This window comes from Antechinus flavipes, chromosome 1 (assembly GCF_016432865.1).
Source record: "Antechinus flavipes isolate AdamAnt ecotype Samford, QLD, Australia chromosome 1, AdamAnt_v2, whole genome shotgun sequence".
In the NCBI taxonomy this organism is placed as follows: domain Eukaryota; kingdom Metazoa; phylum Chordata; class Mammalia; order Dasyuromorphia; family Dasyuridae; genus Antechinus; species Antechinus flavipes.
In genome coordinates, this window is record NC_067398.1 from 212,856,471 (window position 1) to 212,875,257 (window position 18,787).

General features: G+C 36.1%; 1 protein-coding gene across 1 annotated transcript in view; it reads left to right on the forward strand.

Annotated features, from left to right (window-relative positions):
• SHB (SH2 domain containing adaptor protein B) overlaps nt 1–18,787 on the forward strand; it is a 342,467-nt gene that overhangs the window by 202,299 nt on the left and 121,381 nt on the right. The gene's annotated exons all lie outside the window — the stretch shown is intronic.

An 18,787-nucleotide genomic window follows, 5' to 3' on the forward strand; every position in this document is an offset into this window, starting at 1 on the left:
GTCATGGAGCATTTATTAAGCACCTGCTATTTCTAGGCAAGGAGGTGGTGCAGTAACTGGAGTGCCAGGCCTGAAATCGGGAAGAACTGGGTTTGACTCTGGGCTTTGACATTGACTAGCTGTATGAGCCCAGGCAAGTCATTTCCCCTCTTGTTTGCCTGAGTTTTCCTCCACTGTAACAGGAGGACAATAATAGCATCTTTCTAATAGAGTAGATCCAATGAGACAATTCTAAAGCACTTGGCACAGTGTCTGGCACGTGTTAAGCACTATATATTCTATGAGGTATTCTCTTCTATTGTATGTACCAAACACTGTGCTAAGTGCTAGATATACAAAGAAAGGTGAAAGAAATGTCACAGCTCTTCTCAAGTAGTTCTCAGTCTCATGTGGCCTCGAATAACCCGTCACCTTTGACTCCACATTAACATCGGCCCTTTTGAATCAGAATTGCACCATTTTACAGCTAGTTCAACTTTAAAATTTAATAGTTGGGAAAACGGAACTCCAGGGAACTGAGTGGCTCAGGCGACCAGGAGCAGCCTTCCTTCTATCTTTTCCTCTTTCAAAACCTGCATGACATTTTGGGCTTCCCACCAAGTCCCGTTTCCTATCTGAAAGTGGGCTGCCTCCAGGTCTCAATTTATTTGCAAAGCAGAGAGAATGATTAATAGCCCTAAATCAATATTCAACCTTTCCCTTCTCAGATTCTGACCTGGCCACTTTCCAGGTTCTCATCAAGCAGGTACTCCCAAGGAGAATGTTTTTCTAAAACACTGTCATTACAATTTTATGGTATTAAAAATCCCTTAAACGTATATTGAATGATAGAGAAACCAAAGGAAAAGGAGGAGCTTTTTCTCTCAGAGGGATTTGAGGGAATTTTTTTTTAATGTAGAATAAAGCTTTTTTTCTTCTTATATTGTTCTAATCTAGTCCATACAAAGGAGAGAGTAACAGGGAAGTGGGATTTCAGTTATGTCCATTTCATTTAAAAGCCTATTCTCATTTACAATGAGTAAATATTAATTTAAACTACTCTAAGATAGAACTTTACAACCATCAAATTGGCAAAAATAACTTGCGTGTTAAAACTCAATGTTTGTGAATCCTAAAGAAAATAGTCTCATTCATGCATACATCACTAATGGAATTCAATTACATAAATATTTATTAAGCACCAACTCAGTGCAAGGCACTGTCCTAAGCCCTGAACTATACTGTAATAGTAATAAAACCTTTTTCAGAGATTATCTGGCAATACACAAGAGTCAGAAAAATAATTGTTCTCTGATTCATTCTCATTAGGATTATACTCTTGATATTATCCTAAAGAAAAAAAGAGAGATAAGAAAAATGAGAGGGAGAAAGATAATATATATGTGCATATATAAAATTATTTGTAATTGCAAAGTGCTATAGATAACTTCAATCCCTAACAAATATAAATAATTAAATATGCTATAGCAAGGTAATAGAATTCTACACTATCATTAAAATAAGGAAAATATAGTTTGGAAAACTTTTAGAACACCTTATTTAAGGTAATACAAAGTGAAGAAAGCATAAATTTATATACTTAGTATGACTACATTAAAAGGAAAATATGTTGCAGATACATGGATGAGTGAACAAACATGAACAGAATAGGATGACAAAGAAGTAATTAATAAACTTTCATATGTATGTAGAAATTGTTTTAATGTAGTTATAAATGTTTGTTAATTTGGTGAGGTTTTTTGTTTAAAGCTAAGTGTGTATTACAGATAAAAAGACTAAGGTTCAGACAAAAGAGACTTAAATTTCTGAATACATAAATATATAAAATTTTAGACTTGTTCTTCTAGAAATCACAGACTACTATTGTGTCAAAGGGATTGTAATATCTAAAATAATTTTATCTCTGATATTTCAGGTCTCTAATGCAAAAGACAAAAGAAATAAATTCTTAGGTATTTCTGTATTGAGTAATTAAGAATTTAGCTTTTTTAAAAAAGTAAATATTTGATATCTTTCATCTCACCAAAAAACCACTGATCTCTCAGTGTTCCCCACCATGGACCCCAAGCTCTGCAAAGAAGCATGAAGAGGTATCTTCTTATTTCTCTTCCTCTGGACCAAGCTTTTCTTCATAATTTTGCAACATTGACTATGAACATTTTCAACAATTTTTCTTCAATTTATTCAAATTTTTAAATCTTTTAAAAACTTTTTGAATGGTTTTAGGTATATGGACAGAATAGTCTTTCTGGGCAATGGAAATGCAGTGGTTATCTTTTCCACCATTTGTGGCCACTGATATACTTTGGAACCTAAGTAGCATAGAACATGCCCGACTTGAAGAAGGACCACATGTAACAAGTAAATTGATGTATGATGGTTATTTTATTAATTTATGTCACCTGGAATTAGATGGAGAGTTTACATGACAGACTCTCAGGCAAAGGATTTTTTTTAAAAAATTTAGTGATGGGAGTTCAGTTGCTTCAGTCATGTCCAACTCTTCACGACCCCATCTGGGGTTTCTTGGCAAAAGTACTAGAGTCATTTGTCATTTCCTTCTCCAGCTCAATTTACAGATGGTTCAGTTAGTGATTTAAAGTTAGTATCTGTCTGAGGCCAAATTTGAACACAGGAAGAAGTCTTTGGGACTCCAGATTAGAGACTCCATTTACTGTGCCACCTAACTGCCCCATAGTCATGGAGATTGCTACCAAATTGAGAAATGAATGGCCTATGAATCTGCTAAAATAAAAATAATAATAATAATAACTCCACCCATGAGAGTTATAGATCCAGGTCTTAGAATTCTGTAGGTACATCACAATTTTGATAACTAGTACCCAGGAGGATATTTCAGGGTTTTAAAAAATATTTGATAATGAGCCAATGAATATGGACTCTAATTGAAGGGAGTCTGACTTCTATCTGGATCAACTGCCAGGGTAAAAAGTTATCAAAACATTCTGCGATTAGAATATCTATTCAGATAGTTTGGATGGCATCCAAAAGCTTAAAAATCAGGCCTGAATTCCTGCAGATGCCAAGGCGGGTCCTTGATATCCCATGATCTTGTCCAGAGCTTCTCAATCTTTTTCCACTTTTTACCCCCCCAAAATTTTATGTGACCCCAGGTATGTGCAATAGGTATACAAACCAAACATTTACATAAATCATAAATTTGTGACAACCCATATTCAGTTATGAGACCCCATATGGAATTGTGACCCACAGTTAAAGAAGCTGGAATCTGGTCAGCTCTTGCTTATCATCTCTTTCTGCAGCTGTTAGATAATAAACTATTGTTATAGGTTTGCCAATAAATAGTAAAAAGGGGGTGAGGAGGAGCACGATATCTACCAAGTTTACTAAGTTAGATCCCTTTTCTCATCAGTGATAATGATGTTTGCATTATTCACCCATTAGGTTTTCAATGAGATTTCCAAGAAGCTACTACTGTTGTAACTCCAAAAGATGTATCACTTTGCAAAGTCTTATCAGCTGCTCATTGCCAAGAAGTCAGGGATGCTGGAATTCCCTTCATTTCAAGTCCTATTTCCATTACATATCTCAGATTTTCCCCATTTTCAGTCACACAGCCCCATCCTATTTCAAAATCTTATTACCTTTCCCCCGAACAATTACAGTAGCTTTAAATTGCTCTCTCTGCCTCTAGCCTTTCTTCCCCAATCCCTTTTCCATATAGCTTCAGAATTAATATTTCTAACACAAAGATCTGACCACGTCTCTCTTTTGCTCTAGAATCTTCCTGTTGAGAAGATTCTCTCCTGTTGAGTAATATGCAAATTCCTGTTTGGTTTCCAAAATCCTTTACAGTCTAGCTGTAATCCAGCCAAACTAACCTGGTTGGTGTTGCTTCTACATGAGCCCCTGTGAGACAACAGAAAATATACTTGCTTTTCAGTCAAATTCCATCTTTGATCCTTACCCCCTTAGTGACCTTGAGCAAGCTTATATTATTAACCTTTATTTCCTTATCTGTAAAATGAGGGAACTAGACTAGATGGTATCTTTGGTCCCTTCCAAAACTAGAGCCATGATCTGCTGACCTTCCGAGTACTCTCTCCTCATCACTTTTTACAGGAAGTCCGTCTCATTCCTCCCCATGCCTCCAGTTTTTAATGCCTTTAACACTCACTTTGTCCATATTTTATATTTAATTTTCCATGCACATGTTATTCCCCCTCCCCAAAAGAGAACATAAGGTCCCAGAGGGCATATTGTTTTGCTGTTGACTTTATATATCTAGCAACAAGCACAATGAGTAATACTTAAGTGTTGGACCTGTGATTTCAATTGGGAGTAGCAAGGAGATTCCTATGAAGAATTTCTTCTATCAGAATAGTACCTTCTCTGTGATTTATGACTTAGAGTTTCCTGAAGTGCTGGGGGAGAGTTTATGTGACTTGTCCAGAGTGACACAGGCAGTCTGTATCAGATGTGGGGTTGAATTTAGTCTTTCTAAGTCCAGTTAAACTATCCTGTACACTAGACTGCCTTTCTCTCTTCCCCTCTCCCTCCCTTGTCCCCCTTCTCTCTCTCATTCATCTCTACTGTCTCCCATCTATCTTTTTTAGATCTTTCTCTCTTTTTCTGTGTGTGTATGTGTGTCTTCATTTCTTCCCTCCTCCCTCTATATCTTTCTGTCTCTCTTTGTCATTTTCTGTGTGTCTCATCTCTTTATTCTTATTTTTTATTAGCTTTTCCCCATATTTCTCCTATCTTTTTTCTTTCTTTCTTTCTTTCTTTCTTTTTTTCTTTCTCTGTCTTTATGTCCCTCTATCTCTCTTTGTCTCTGTCTCTCCTGTCTCTATTTAACTATTTCTTTCTTTCTCTCTGTCTTTCTGTCTCTCACATTTTTCTCCCCTATTTCTCTTGCTAACTCTTTCCCAGCTTTCTCTGACCTCTCTTTCTCTGCCTGTCTCTCTGTCTTTGTCTGTGTCTCTCTTCCATTTTTCTTCTACTACTCTTTTCCACCTCTCTGAACAACTTTGTCTATGTCTCTATTTCTGTGCCTCTTCCATCTCTGTCTTCTATTTCTTTCTCCCATCCCTTTCTGTCTTGTTTCTCTGATTTTTGCTATTTCTTTCTTTCTGCTTCTCTTATTCTTTTTCTCTCTGTCTTCACATAGTAGTTGCTTAATAAATGCTTGTTGAATTAAATTGACATTTGAGAAAGGTTTTCATTAATTTGTGTTTCTTTAAAAACCTTTGGAGAAGAAAATGGTAGAAGGACTAATTAATGTAATATGATTGCCTTTCTCAACAACTATAACCACCTACTTGGAAACGCAAACACTGCAGACATCTTAGAAATGTTACTCTTCTAAAAAGAAATGTAATGCTTATACTAATCTAAAGGATGGTGAGTTATGTTAGTTTTAGTCTTTTGTTTGGTATTTTTGTTACTGTCATTTGTTTTCTTTCTTTAAAAAAAAAAAAGGTCAGTCAGCCAGGCATAAGGAAATTCATATCTTTCCACCCTTCCTTTTAATCATTTGCTTTAAATTGTCCTAAATCTCTTCCATATATGAAACCTCCTGGTATTATAAGGGGGAGAGACTGGTTGCAAAGAAGAGAATAAATCTGAATTATTGCTTTGAATTTCTACAACACTTTGTCCCTTTTCAAACTTTTTTGGCATTGTGGAAAGGGAGGTTTGTTAGCGAAAAAAAGAAATGCTTTGAATTTTCCAGTGGAAGCATCCATTTCACATTAGTGGTCTCTGAGTTCTGTGTGTGCACAAACATCTCCAGGAAAACTAGAACCCACATTCCATGAAATCAGTGCAGTGTCACAACCTAAGTAAAATTGTGTGCCAACTCTCTTCCAAGTCACACATATAAAGTGTCCATGACTCATTCTTTCTCTTGGAATTTTGCTAGCATTATTTAGTTGAAAGTTTCAACAGGAGGCAGGCAAGAAACATTTTAAACTCTCAAAAGACTCTTGACCAGTAGCATGTTTCCCCTGTTCAGCAGCATGAGTGTGCAGCCATTGGCTAAAATTCCCCCAATGCCAGAAAACATTAGGAACATTTGGCTTTTGATGAGTCCCAGCAGCAGAGGGCAGATCCTGAGGATCTGATTTCACAGCCCAGCAACCCACATAGCTTACAGAGGGAAACAATATAGGATCTCAATGGGAACAGAAGGATATTGTAAGTTTAATCAGCCTTGCACGCCACCTACCCTTCCACCAGCAGGACTTCTGAATTTTAGACAGGAGAGCATCTGTTTCTATCCAATTTTGAAATTCCCATTGAATCTTTTGTAGGAACAAATTGCATGGTCACAGCCCCAGACCCCATTACCAGGTGGGTTCTTAAAAATCACTTCCCATTCACTTAGAAGGGGTAGTCCAGGCATGAAACTTGGCTTTCTCTATTAGCTCATCAGTCTCCCTGAAAAAAGGAAGGGATGCATTACAGCTGTGGGCAAGCCACTCAAAAAAAAAAAAAAAAACTCTTCAAAAAGCTACTCACATCCCAGACTGAGCTCTGGGCCAAGTACCTTAATTAAAGTGAGCCTCATGATATCCCTAAATTTTCTGCTTTCTTTTGTCAGTTCTGAGCTGGCTTTATCCAACTTGTGTAGGGTCTCTGATCGTAGCATCAGAGATTTAGAGCTAGAAAGGATCATTCAGTTCAACTCCCATCATTTTACAGGTGAAGAACCTGAAGCACATTTTTTAACCCTTAAATACATTGTATGTGCATAATATCCTAATAATGGTGTTTCATTTCTGAATAAAACCCACAGAGGGAATATCCCTTTTCAGTCTAGAGAAGTCTTAAAAACTGACTTGCTTAGAATAAAGCATTCTGCATTTTAAACCTAAAATGTATCTGCAGATTTTATTTGGAAAGCATTTGCCCCAAGTTCCTTTGTTTGACATTGAGGATTAAAATTCAGGAAGAGAAAAGTTTTATTATTTCTATGTGTGTGGGGGTGGGTGGGTAGGGGTGCAGGGTGTGTGTGGGGGTGGGTGTATACACACATCATTCATAGTCACTTCCTAAAGACATTTTCCCTTGTAATAAGTAGAAAAAAGTCAGACAAAACAAATCAATGCTTTGTCCATATCTGTAGGTAACATGTGTCTTGCAGATTCCATAGGACACTGTATCTCTGCTGTTAAGTGACAAACGTGTTCAACTATCCCTTTTTTGGCATCACAACTGAAGTTCTAAAGTCTTTTCATTATTGTTTTCTTTTACATTGTGGTCTGCATCAGTTCATATAATTCTTATCAAATTTCTCTGAGTTCTTCATATTTATCATTTCTTATGGCCGCAGTATCTTGTTATATTCATATTGTATTCATGAGAAGTAGCATGGTTCAGAGAAAAGAACAATAACTCGATCCTCAGAGGTCTTAGCTTCAAGTATAGAGGTGTATCTGGTTTCTTCACAAATGCTTCACAGATATAATGTTTCTTTTACAAATTGAAGGTTTGTAGTGGCCCTATATAGAGCAAGTTGTCACACCATTTTTCCACAACATGTGCTCCCATTGTGTTTCTGTGTCATATTTTGGTAATTCTTGCAATATTTTAGACTTTTTCATTATTATTGTATGTTTGGTGTTCTGTGTTAATGATCTTTGATGTTATTATTGGAATTGTTTTGGTTGCCATGAACTCCTGACATATAAGACAGCAGACTTAATCAATAAAAGTTGTGTGTATTCTGACTGTTCCACTTACTGACAGGCAGCTCCTCCCATCTTCTCCCTCTCCTCAGGCCTCCATATTCCCTGAGATACAACAGTATTGAAGAATATTACACGAATTTAGTTGATAAAGCAGCAGCAGGGATTGAGAATATTGACTCCCATTTTGAAAGAAGCTCTACTCTGGATAAAATACTATCAAACAACATCGTATGCTACAGAGAAATCTTTCATAGTAAAGAATCAATTGATGTAGCAAACTACACTGTTGTCTTATTTTTTAAAAATTGCTACAGCCAGCCCATCCTTCAGCAACCACCACGCTGGATCACTCAGGCACCATCAATATCAAAGACAGACCCTCCAACAGCAAAAAGATCACAACTCACTGAAGGTTCAGATGATAGTTAGCAATTTTTTTGCAGTTTTTTTTTCCCCTAAATTAAGATAGACATACACACATGTATTGTTTTTTAGACGTAATATTAATGAGCACTTACTAGATTACAGCATAGTATAAATATAATTTTTATATGCACTAGAAAACCAAAAAATTCATGTGACTCGCTTTATTGCAGTATTCACTTTATTGCAGTGGTCTGGAATCAATATCTCTGAGGTATGCCTGTAGTCTTTGTTGCAAACTACCTAAGCAAATGTGGGAATTGGACTAGATGATTTCTGATTTGTCTTCAGGTTCCATATGAATCCTTAACCGCAGAGTGTTCAGCCATTTCCCGTGAGCACCCACATTCCAGCCTGTTCTTTTTTCTACTACAAGTGTTGAGACAGACATTCATAGGTTATAGAAGAAGAACATACATACATACATACATCTCTTCTCCTCTCACTCCAACTCTTCCTTTCTCTCTTCTCTTCCTCCTCTCCCTCTCCCTTCCCTTTTCTTCTTCCTTCTTCCTCTCCATCCCTCTTTGTTTTCCTCTCTCTCCCTCTAACTCATTACCCCCATATATCTATACAGGGCATCCCACAAGTCCTAGTATTATTTTAAGTAGAAGTTGGGCATAGAAGTGAGGTCAAAGCTAATTTTTTTAGTTATAATTCCAACCTAGTTTCCAGAATAGTAGAAGTTAGGATTCAAACCCAGATATTCTGCACATCACTTCTCAGTGATTTCTACTGACTTCCTACTACCTATAGATTAGGATGCTCCCTGATACAGAACTGAATATTTTTTAAGGCCAGTAGTCTTGTTAACATGTTATAAAGCTGTCAGTCATTATAGTGCCCACAAAGTATGATATATCTAAATAAGTTTCAGGGAGAATCCGGAAATTGTTGAAAACATTTCACTGCTTCCCAGATTCAATCCCATTCTCTCCCTCCTATTCAATCATAGGCCTTTCATTGTCTATCTTCAGTGTCCATCAAAAATAGATGTTGTGATGAAATAATTCAATAGGTTGCCATCCAAATATATATGAGTTTCTTTAGGAAGTATTATTCTTTATGCATATGGTTTTTCCTGAATGAATTGTGGAGCTGATCCTCAACAGAGGGATTTCACAACAAAGGGCTTGGTGCAATCAGAATAATGCCATCCATAGGCAGGAGTAACTAAAATATCCTCCGGGGAACTTTTCTTCCTTTAAACTCTGTACAGTATAGCCTTAGTAACTATAGCAAACATTTTTGAAGAACATATGTTTCTTGTTTTATGCCTCACTTAATTTTGATTATCAGAGTAGCCTTTAACAGTGTTATGTTTGTGGGTGCATCTCTCAAAAAATACATGTGATCTGAACAGATACATGGAAATCACTTTGTTGGAGGAGAGCCTTTAATATGCTATATTATGCTCTACTGAGTAAGATTTTATGTATTGATTTACTTTTTTTTTTTGGTAATCAACAAACAGTTGACACAGCAGAGTCTTAAATTATTTGCATCTTTCCATCAACTGGATAACTATAAAATGCAGTCTTCCATTAAAAATAGTCTATAAAATTCTATCCATTGATTTTTCATATATTTATCAACCAGCAAGCATTTATTAAGTGTTATTATGTACCAGGAACTGCACTAAGTGCTGGGGATGCCATGCAAGCCCTCCCCCCCAAAAAAAAAATTCAGAGTCTCCTCTAAAGGAGCTCATATTCTAATTAACACCCTCAGCATTTATATACATAAAACCAGAGAGATTTAATCTCTATAGCCCTCACTTAGCTCTCATCTTCCATCCATGACTCTAATTAAGTGATGTCATTTTAATCCTCTAAGAATAAAGGAAAACAACCAACTGATCATCTATATTTATTCTTAATTTCTAGATATCTCTGGCATTCTACTCTTTTTCTTGTATTCTTCCATTACTTAGCTCCTTAGCCACTTTTTTTCATCCTGATGCGTAGACCACCCAAAACTGGACTCAAGACTCTTCGTGATGGGGCACAAGAATAGGACCAGGTGATTTTCCAGTCCCCTTTCCATCAGGAAGCTACTCATGCCAGCACTTTTTAACCTGCCCTTTTTTATGCTTTACCCTCCTTTCCTTCCTATGACTATAGAAAAAAAAAATGTCTTCCATTTTCGTGCATGATAGAAAGGGTTTGGGAAATCATTGAAATGAAGAGGAATCTCTACCTTGGGTCTGGCCTCCAGGCACAAGCCTTTCTTCAAGTTTGCTTATTCTCATTGTCTGGAGGAGGAGAATGGGAGATGAGAGCAAAGTGAGGTGTATAGAGATTACATCTCTCTGGTGATGATTCATAAGAGTTTTATGGTGGTAAGAGAGGAAAATCTTATCTTCTTGCCTATAGATTTTGTTGTAATTACTCCATCTCTGGCATAATTTTTTTGAGGTTAAAGATAATTATAGAAAGCAACTATTATTTATCTTCCTGGTCAGTTTGTAGAGCTCATTCCCCTAAAAAGATCTTATGCAGAGAACATGAGTTCAATGTGATAGACTGAATTCTAAATGAATTCTAATCCCCACATACATTACTTTTGTGACCATCTGACCAGAAGCAGCTAAGTATCACAGCACTGGGTCAGGAGCCAAGAAGACATGGATTCAGTCTAGCCTGAGACATTTACTAGCCATATCACCCTGATCAAATCACTACTCTGTGTAGAAACTCTTGTTCTGGGCACAATTATCAAATCAAAAAGCAATCTTTTTTAGAATGATGGCATCCATTAACTGATCTTTGGATCAACACACAATTATAATGATTTCCCAACCAACTTTCCCTGACATCATTCTCTCCCCCTTATCTCACCTTTTCAAAATATGAACTCCTCAAAGTCAGGAACTCTCTGACATTTTCAGTGCTATGCTCAATCCATGATAGAGCTTATTACATAGTTTTGTATCCATTAAGTTCATAATTGGAAACTGAAAAAATTATGACATCAGATTAATATAAGGAATCCTTATGTGCAGTAAGAAGTGACAAATATTTGTAATTTGAAGAAACATAAGGAAATTTATATAAAATGATGTAGATCAAAATAAACAGAGCCTAGAAAGCAATGAACATTATAACCACAATGATGTGAATGATAAAACAAAATCCCTAAAAGGAAATAGAAAATGAAAAAATCAAGGAAGGTTAAGGGAAGTCAAGTCAGCAAACATCTATTCAATACCTACTGTATGTCAGAAACTGCATTAAGTACTCATGATGTGAAAACAGATAAAACACATTTCCTGCTCTCCAAGAGTTCAACAGTCAATTGGGAAGCCAGTGTGCAAACAACCATAAAAAGAATGAATTGGAGATAGTAAACAGAGGAAAGGTACTCCCTTTAAGGGATTCTTGCAGGAAGCAGAATTTTGGCTGAGACTTTAAGTTAGCCAGGGAACCCAGAAAGGAGAGAAGGAATGAGAGAATTCCAGGCATGAGGGAAAACCAGTGAAAATACATTGAGCAAGAATATATTCTTTGAGGACTATGAAGGAAGCCAGTGTTACTGCATCTCACAGTACATCAACAGAAACTTGCAAAGAAAACTGTCCAGGAGAAGAGGGTGATTGAACTTGTCATAGGCTGTCGAGAGCAAGAGGGATGAGGATGAGGAAAAGCACATTAACTTTGCAATTAAGAGATTACTGGAAACTTTGGAGAGAGCAGTTTCAGTTGAATAAAGTAAGAAGTCAAAGTGTAGCAAATTAAGAAGAATGAGGGAGGAAAAGGAAATGGAGAAATCACTTGTGGACTCTCTTTGCAAGAACGGAAGATGTGATAAAGATCTGATACAACAAAATTTCTGCCTCCTGGCTAAAAGATGAGAAAACTACTAGGAGAAAATATTATCAAAAAAGATTTCTGTAGCCAATATTTTTGTTTAGTTGTTTTTTGTCGCAAGAGAAGCTTAGTTGGAGAGTAATGTGGAAAAGAACTATGATGCAGAAAGAAAAGAGAACAAAAAACATATTTAATAAAGGCTATAAAGTACAAATATGTATTCCTAATAGGTGATGGGTTTTTAATCATTTTTTATCTTTAAAATAATTTTATCTGGCTTCTTCATAATAGTTTAGGATCTATCCCAATTTGAGATTCCTTGGTGCTTTCAAAATTGAGTTGACTCATCCCGCAAAAGATTTCTTCTGGATATACTTGATCTGGTCCAAACAAAAGATGACATCATCTTTTTAGTGCCATTTCTACTTTTACATGTAAGACATAAAATACTGGTATGTGTTACATGCCAAATGCAGTAGTGGTTCCATTGACAATTATAAGAAAATAAGGTCACCAAAGCCTTGGCTTATCCATTCCAGCTTCTGTCTATTTGTTAGTCTTTTTTTTTTCTTTTTTAAAATTTACCTGAAAATAATCTAGCTTAGTTGGACTTTCCATCACACCTTCTGCAGACTCATATTTCCTTCCATTGTTTTTTTGTTTTGTTTTGTTTTGTTTTTTGCTGCTTAGCTATGGCTTCTAATAATGGTCTGCTGTAATATCTTGCAATTAAATATACCAGAAACTGGTAATTGTCCTTGGTTGCCATGTGTCTGTTTGACAAGAAGATAGCATATGTGAGCGGAAACAATTTCTGTGCTTCTTTGGTTGTGGCAAAATATGTTATATCAATTAAAATGCTGTAAGAAATGGTGATAATCAGAGTCAATGTATTTTTACATTTATCCTTTTCTCATTTTTCAGGGTCAATAGCCAGCTTGAATAGTTCATTTTGGAGCTGTGATAATTGCAAACAGTGTCTTCTCATATTTATCCTAATTTGTGTTGATTTTGACCTTTGCTCTGATTGTCAGTGGTCTAAATGCACACAGACAGCTAATTCCAAAATGACTAAATGCTCTTTAGGTCATGTTTCTACCACTCTAACAGTTTTCAAATGAATAATAATAGTTGATATTTATGTAGTATTATGAGATTTGCAAAGCATTTTATTAGTAGCTGCTTATGTACCAAACACTATAATAAAACAACCACTTTCTTCAAAGAGCATATATTGAGGAAAAACAATATACAAACATTATTTAGTTAATAAAAAAGTCATTTTTTTCAATTGTGCCCAACTCTTCGTGAGCCCATTTAGGATTTCCTTGGCAAAGATACTAAAGTAGTATGTCTTTTCCTTCTCCAGCTCATGTTACAGATGAGGAAACTGAGACAACAAGTTAAAGTGCCTAGCTCAGGGTCACATAGCTAGTGTCTGGGACTGGATTTGAATTCAGGAATATGACTTCCTGACTTCGGGCCCAGCACTCTATCCACTGTGCTACTTAGCTACCATATACACATATGTAAGTAAATATATGTATATACACACACAAGTAAAGACAAAACATAGACAAAATCATTTCCACGGATAAGGTACAAGTATAACATCTGCAGTAGTTTTTTAACATTAGAATCAGGATTCCACAAGGCAAATCAGAAGGTTAGAAAGAGTGCAATGGGGGCTCTGGAAAGATTAGGCTGACATCGATGGGTTTGGGAGAACAGCGGAGGAACTTCAGCCTCAGTAGCCTACAAATCAATCACAGAGATTCTGAGGGAAACCAGAGGGAAACAAGTTGCAAAACCTTCTCAGGAACAAGAATCATGTTGGTTTGATTATCAACCCCTGAGAAAGAGGTCAAAAGGAAGTGGGGGTAGGCTACGCATTCAGCAGGGCAGTTGTCCTGCTCCAGCCTGATGGCCAAGAAGGTGTTTGGGAGTTCAGCCTGCTAGGCTGGTTATAGAATAATGTAGCATGTCTGAGATTTTTGGCCCATGATTCATTCCCGTGCTGAGTAAAATTATCTTCCTCCCCCAACCCTGGAGGCTCAGATTCTAATTCTGAGCCTAGTTCTTTTAAATTCCAAGATCAATACGCTTATGTCCCGTACCACACAACTCCACTCTTTAAAAGGAAAAGCAAATCAGTCATCATTTACACTTACATCATAATGACTTTAGTTTTTTAATTAGTTATCAATTCTTTGTCATTGTTTGTTCATAATGTGACACTAAAACTGCTCTCTTGATTTCTCTGAGCTTGAAATATCTCAGCAGTATATAAAGATTTTAATACTTTCCACCCTACTTGGCATTACTAATGTTCTCAGATTCCAGGGTGAATAGATTGGTAATTTTAATTTTTTTTAATGCAAGGGTAGAACTAATAATCACAACATAAAGAAGAGCTTTTGTGTCCATCTAAAGTAGAAATGAACAAGGTACTTGCTCCAAATGAAAATCATATTTGTAAAGGGCACATTTGTCATCATTTTTGGCAAATGAAACATTTCCTTATAACTATCATCAGAGCAAATATCAGAAAGCAAAAGTGGTTTAGTTTTTTTCATTCAAATAACCTCTCAGGTGAGTCTGCCTAGAGATATCCATAAACTATGAGTATGACTTTCACGGAATATAAAGAAAGAATTGTTGAAGGAAAAAAATGTTTTCACAGTTAATTGGTTTTCCAAAAATAATATTTGATTCTTCGTTCTCTAAATAAATATTTCTGTTCTCTTTGAGAATTACACTATGGTAATCTACTGATGTAGCCAGTAAGATGTAAACTAGATATGGAAACATGAAATCAAGAAGTAATCCCAAAACATGTTTATGAAAACATCAGGAATCCCCTTGGAGTTTCTCCTCCTCATTCCTCCCATTTTTAGAGTTATGTTATGGCCATCCTTCTTGCACAAAGAAACCATTCTTCCTATACCCTAACCCCATCCCCTTCTGTGACTGTTCAATTAATCACTCCTCCTCATCTCTTCATCTGTTTTCCTTCTGGCACCTTACCTATTGTCCTTTAAGCACTAGGTATTCCCCAAATTTCTTTTCTTAGCCAACTTTTCCTCTTTGTCCTGGCTATTTTTTAGGTGGAAGGTAAGGGTGTGGAGCGGGGGAAGGGGGAGTAGGAGAGTGTAGAAAAAGAAAAGGAAAGGGGAAAATATCCCATTGGAGAAGATATCTGAATTCATGTATGAAAGAATCTGTTAGCACATCAAATAGATCATTTGAATGGAGGGGAATGAATGACAGGGAATAATATGAATTAAGCCTACAAAGACATACCGGAACCCAGTAATAAAGACCTTTAAATTCCAGGGTGGGGAGTTGATATTTTAATATCTAGCAAGGGAATGACATAGACTTTTGCTGAAAATTATCAATTTTTCAGAATAGTGAAATAATTTCTAAGTGTTGCAGTTGCTCAGGCAAGAGGTGATGAAGAGCTGAACTAGAGTGGCAGCCATGGTGACAATGAATGGGGTATTGTGCCTATAAAATTAATAGATTTTGTCCACACCATTTATGATGGTTGGGTTTTTGTTTTGTTTTTGTTTTTGATATTTTCCTTTTGCAGTTTGTCTCAACACCAAGCTCTTGTGATTTTACATGCTTTTTTATTTTGCTATTTGTTGCTTCTAAGAGCTTGAGCTTATGGGGGGTAGAAGAAAAGGGAAGGAGAGATCCAGTGGGTTTTTCTGTCTCTTTCAGTTTCCCTCATTGTCTTGTATCAATCAGTAAGGAAACTATTTTATTTATACCATGAATATTGGATATGCAATAGAAAAGCATTGTAATTAATGTTTAACATGTGTGAGAGAGTAAAGGGATTTAAATAAGTCAACTAGTAACATTGACTTTGGATAATAAGAGGCTGGTGGCAAGGTTTTGGTAGCTAGTTTTCCTAGTTGAAAAATGAACATATTCATTTACTGACTTCTCAAAAGTCAATGTTAATGGCGTTAGCTCATCTGCATGTGATAATTGGTATGTTTGAATTTTCCCTAAGATTACTTTTGTATGTTGTTTGAAAGGGAGCCAGACTCAATATATTATTTTCTTTACTTTTTGCTCGACAAATCAGTAACTTTTTCTCCTACAAAGATTTGAGCAAGAATGATTTCATCTGATGACATTTTAGGAAGGAAAAATATGTGATTTTGCTGTTGTTCAGTAGTTTCTAAGCATGTAAGGATATCTGGGGGATTTCTTTTTTTAATTTAATTGTTTTATTTTTAATTTTGTTTAATTAATTATATTTATTCAACTGTTTTATTCTCTTTTTTATTCTCAGAACAAAAGGGGAAAATCATGACAGAAGGGTAAAAAAAGTAAACATAACATGTCCCATTTGGGGCTTTCTTGGCAAAATACTAGAATGGCTTGCCATTTCCTTTTCCAGCTCATTTTTACAGATAAGAAAACTGAGGCAAACAGGTTTAAGTGATTCATCCATGCTTACACAACTAGTAGGTGATTTGAGGTCAGATTTGAACTGAGAAAGGAAAGTCTTCCTGACTCCAGACCTGGCACTCTATTTCCAGAGTTTTTTCAGTTTTTATGCTAACTAGCTCATGAAAGAGATTTATTCAATGGATAGTCTAAGGATGGGTGCAAGAAATTGTAATGAATTACAAGTGGGCAGAGACAATGGACTAAAATATCATAAAAGCCATCCACTACCTAGTGCCCCCAGAATAATAGGGTTACATTAGCATGCTGGGGTGCATCAAGAAGAACAGTATGTCCCATTGAATAATAACACAGTACTTGGCACATAGTAGCAGCATATGAATGTTAGCTATTATTATTATTAATAGCTAACATTTGTATAGCACTTTAAGGTTCACAAACAATTATATCTCAATTGATTTCCACAAAAAAACAGGAGATAAGTTTTTTATTTTAATCCCCAGTTTAAGGGTGAAGAAACAGATAAAGAGAAGTTAAGGGACTTTCAGGGTCACACAAATAAGATCTTAGGCTGGATTTGAACTCAGGTATTGCTGACTCAAGGCCCAATACTCTATATATTGAGTCACCTCCCTCCCTCATATTTTAATATTCAGTTCATATATATCAGTGAACTCATCAAGGTAGCAATTCTAAACAGTGATATCAATCACAATACACCCCATCCTCTGCAACCTTTATCTGCCCATCTCCATGTTAAGGACATTGATTGGCTACCAGGTAGCCCTTCCGCCAGGGCTCTTCCTCATTACCTCTGGTTATCTCAAGGATGTACCAGTGGTACCCAAGCATCATCCACTTGCCACATGGCTATTTCATCTTTTTTTTCCTGTGTTTCCTCAATGATATCATTTTCTGTAGTTGTTCTTTATATTTCCTGGTTAGTGATGTGTGGCTGCCTGTTACCACCCTCTGTGTGCCTTCCCATTGCCCTCTGGGTATATTCATTTTCAGTTCATCAGAGACTGTTGTGTTTTGTGGCTTACAGCCATACAATAAAAGGTTAGGCTTATTAAATGATTTCCTCTCATGAATTTGTTTTAGTCATATCATCTTTGTTGTCATTGTTTACCATTCCACATGCCAAATAATAAAAATAATATGAGTTTTTTCAATTTTTATGCTAACTAGCTCATGAAAAAGATTTATTTGGTTTAAATACCAGTGGATAGTCTAAGGATGAAGGCAAGAAATTGTAATGAATTACGATTGGCAGAGATAATGGACTAAAATATCATAAAAGCCATCCACAAACTAAATGGGCTAGGCAGCCCATTAAGGAATTGCACTTTTGTCAAAATAAAGGAGAAATGGAGTTTTGGTGCTTATATTCTCTGTCCCATCACTTCCTAATGAACAAATGTTTCAAGCTAACATATATACATTTATCTAAATACATCCAATTCCTTGAATGATGTAATTCAACTTCTATGTCAAAACAGTCAGCCTGCTAAATTTGGATGCTTGATGATGTGCAGATGAAAAATTAAGGAGCTTTGTCATTTCCTGTATTAGGCATCTGCAGGGGATGTTGTGTGTCTCTCTATTCAAGGAGATAATTGTCAAGTACAAATATATGTAGCAAGGCATGTAACTGAAGCAGGTAGGCTTTTTTGTTTTATTTGCAAATGTTTTGATTTATAAACACATGAATTCCTAGAATTCACCTTAGAAGCATATGTAGAGTTTATTAGAATTTATCTGTGTTTATACTCATTTATCATATACAGCTTGAGCATGTTACTTTTTAATACCCTTCCTTGTCTATAAAGCAAAAAAATCGCAAAAATGTTGGAGAAGTTAGGATCCTCTAATCCAAACCCCTCAATTTTAATACTAAGCCCATATAGCATGAGGAAGACCTAAGCTTAGAGAGTGGCAACGACTTGCCCCATATTCTGCAGCACATCAGTGACAGAGCTAAGACTTAAACCCAACTCCATTTAATGTCCTTCCCATTCCAACATGCTTGTCAGTTCATGTTTTTAATGTGAGAGAAAACTAAAAGGGATCATGGTCCTGCTTTTTTCCTTCTCTTTTCCCCTTCAAACATGAAGATTCCTGTGTTGTGCATTGAAAAACATGTCTCCAGATAGTGAACATTTGGGAAGACTCAGCATGGAGCATTTAAAGTGTCTTTCCATTCACCCTGTGGGATTGGCACGATGAATGCCTGAAGAATTTGATGAGAAAAAATAAAAATATTCCTTGGCTCCTATTGACACCTTTGGAAAAGCTGTATTGCCAAGAAAGGGAGAATGAAAATAAATTGTCCGTGCTTATTAGGCAATTAGAGACCCAGGTGAATGAGCTTTTGATCTTGAAAGACTGAGCCCAGGCTAAAGAAAGATTAATGGATCTTGTAATTATACATGGGAAAAGGCCAGT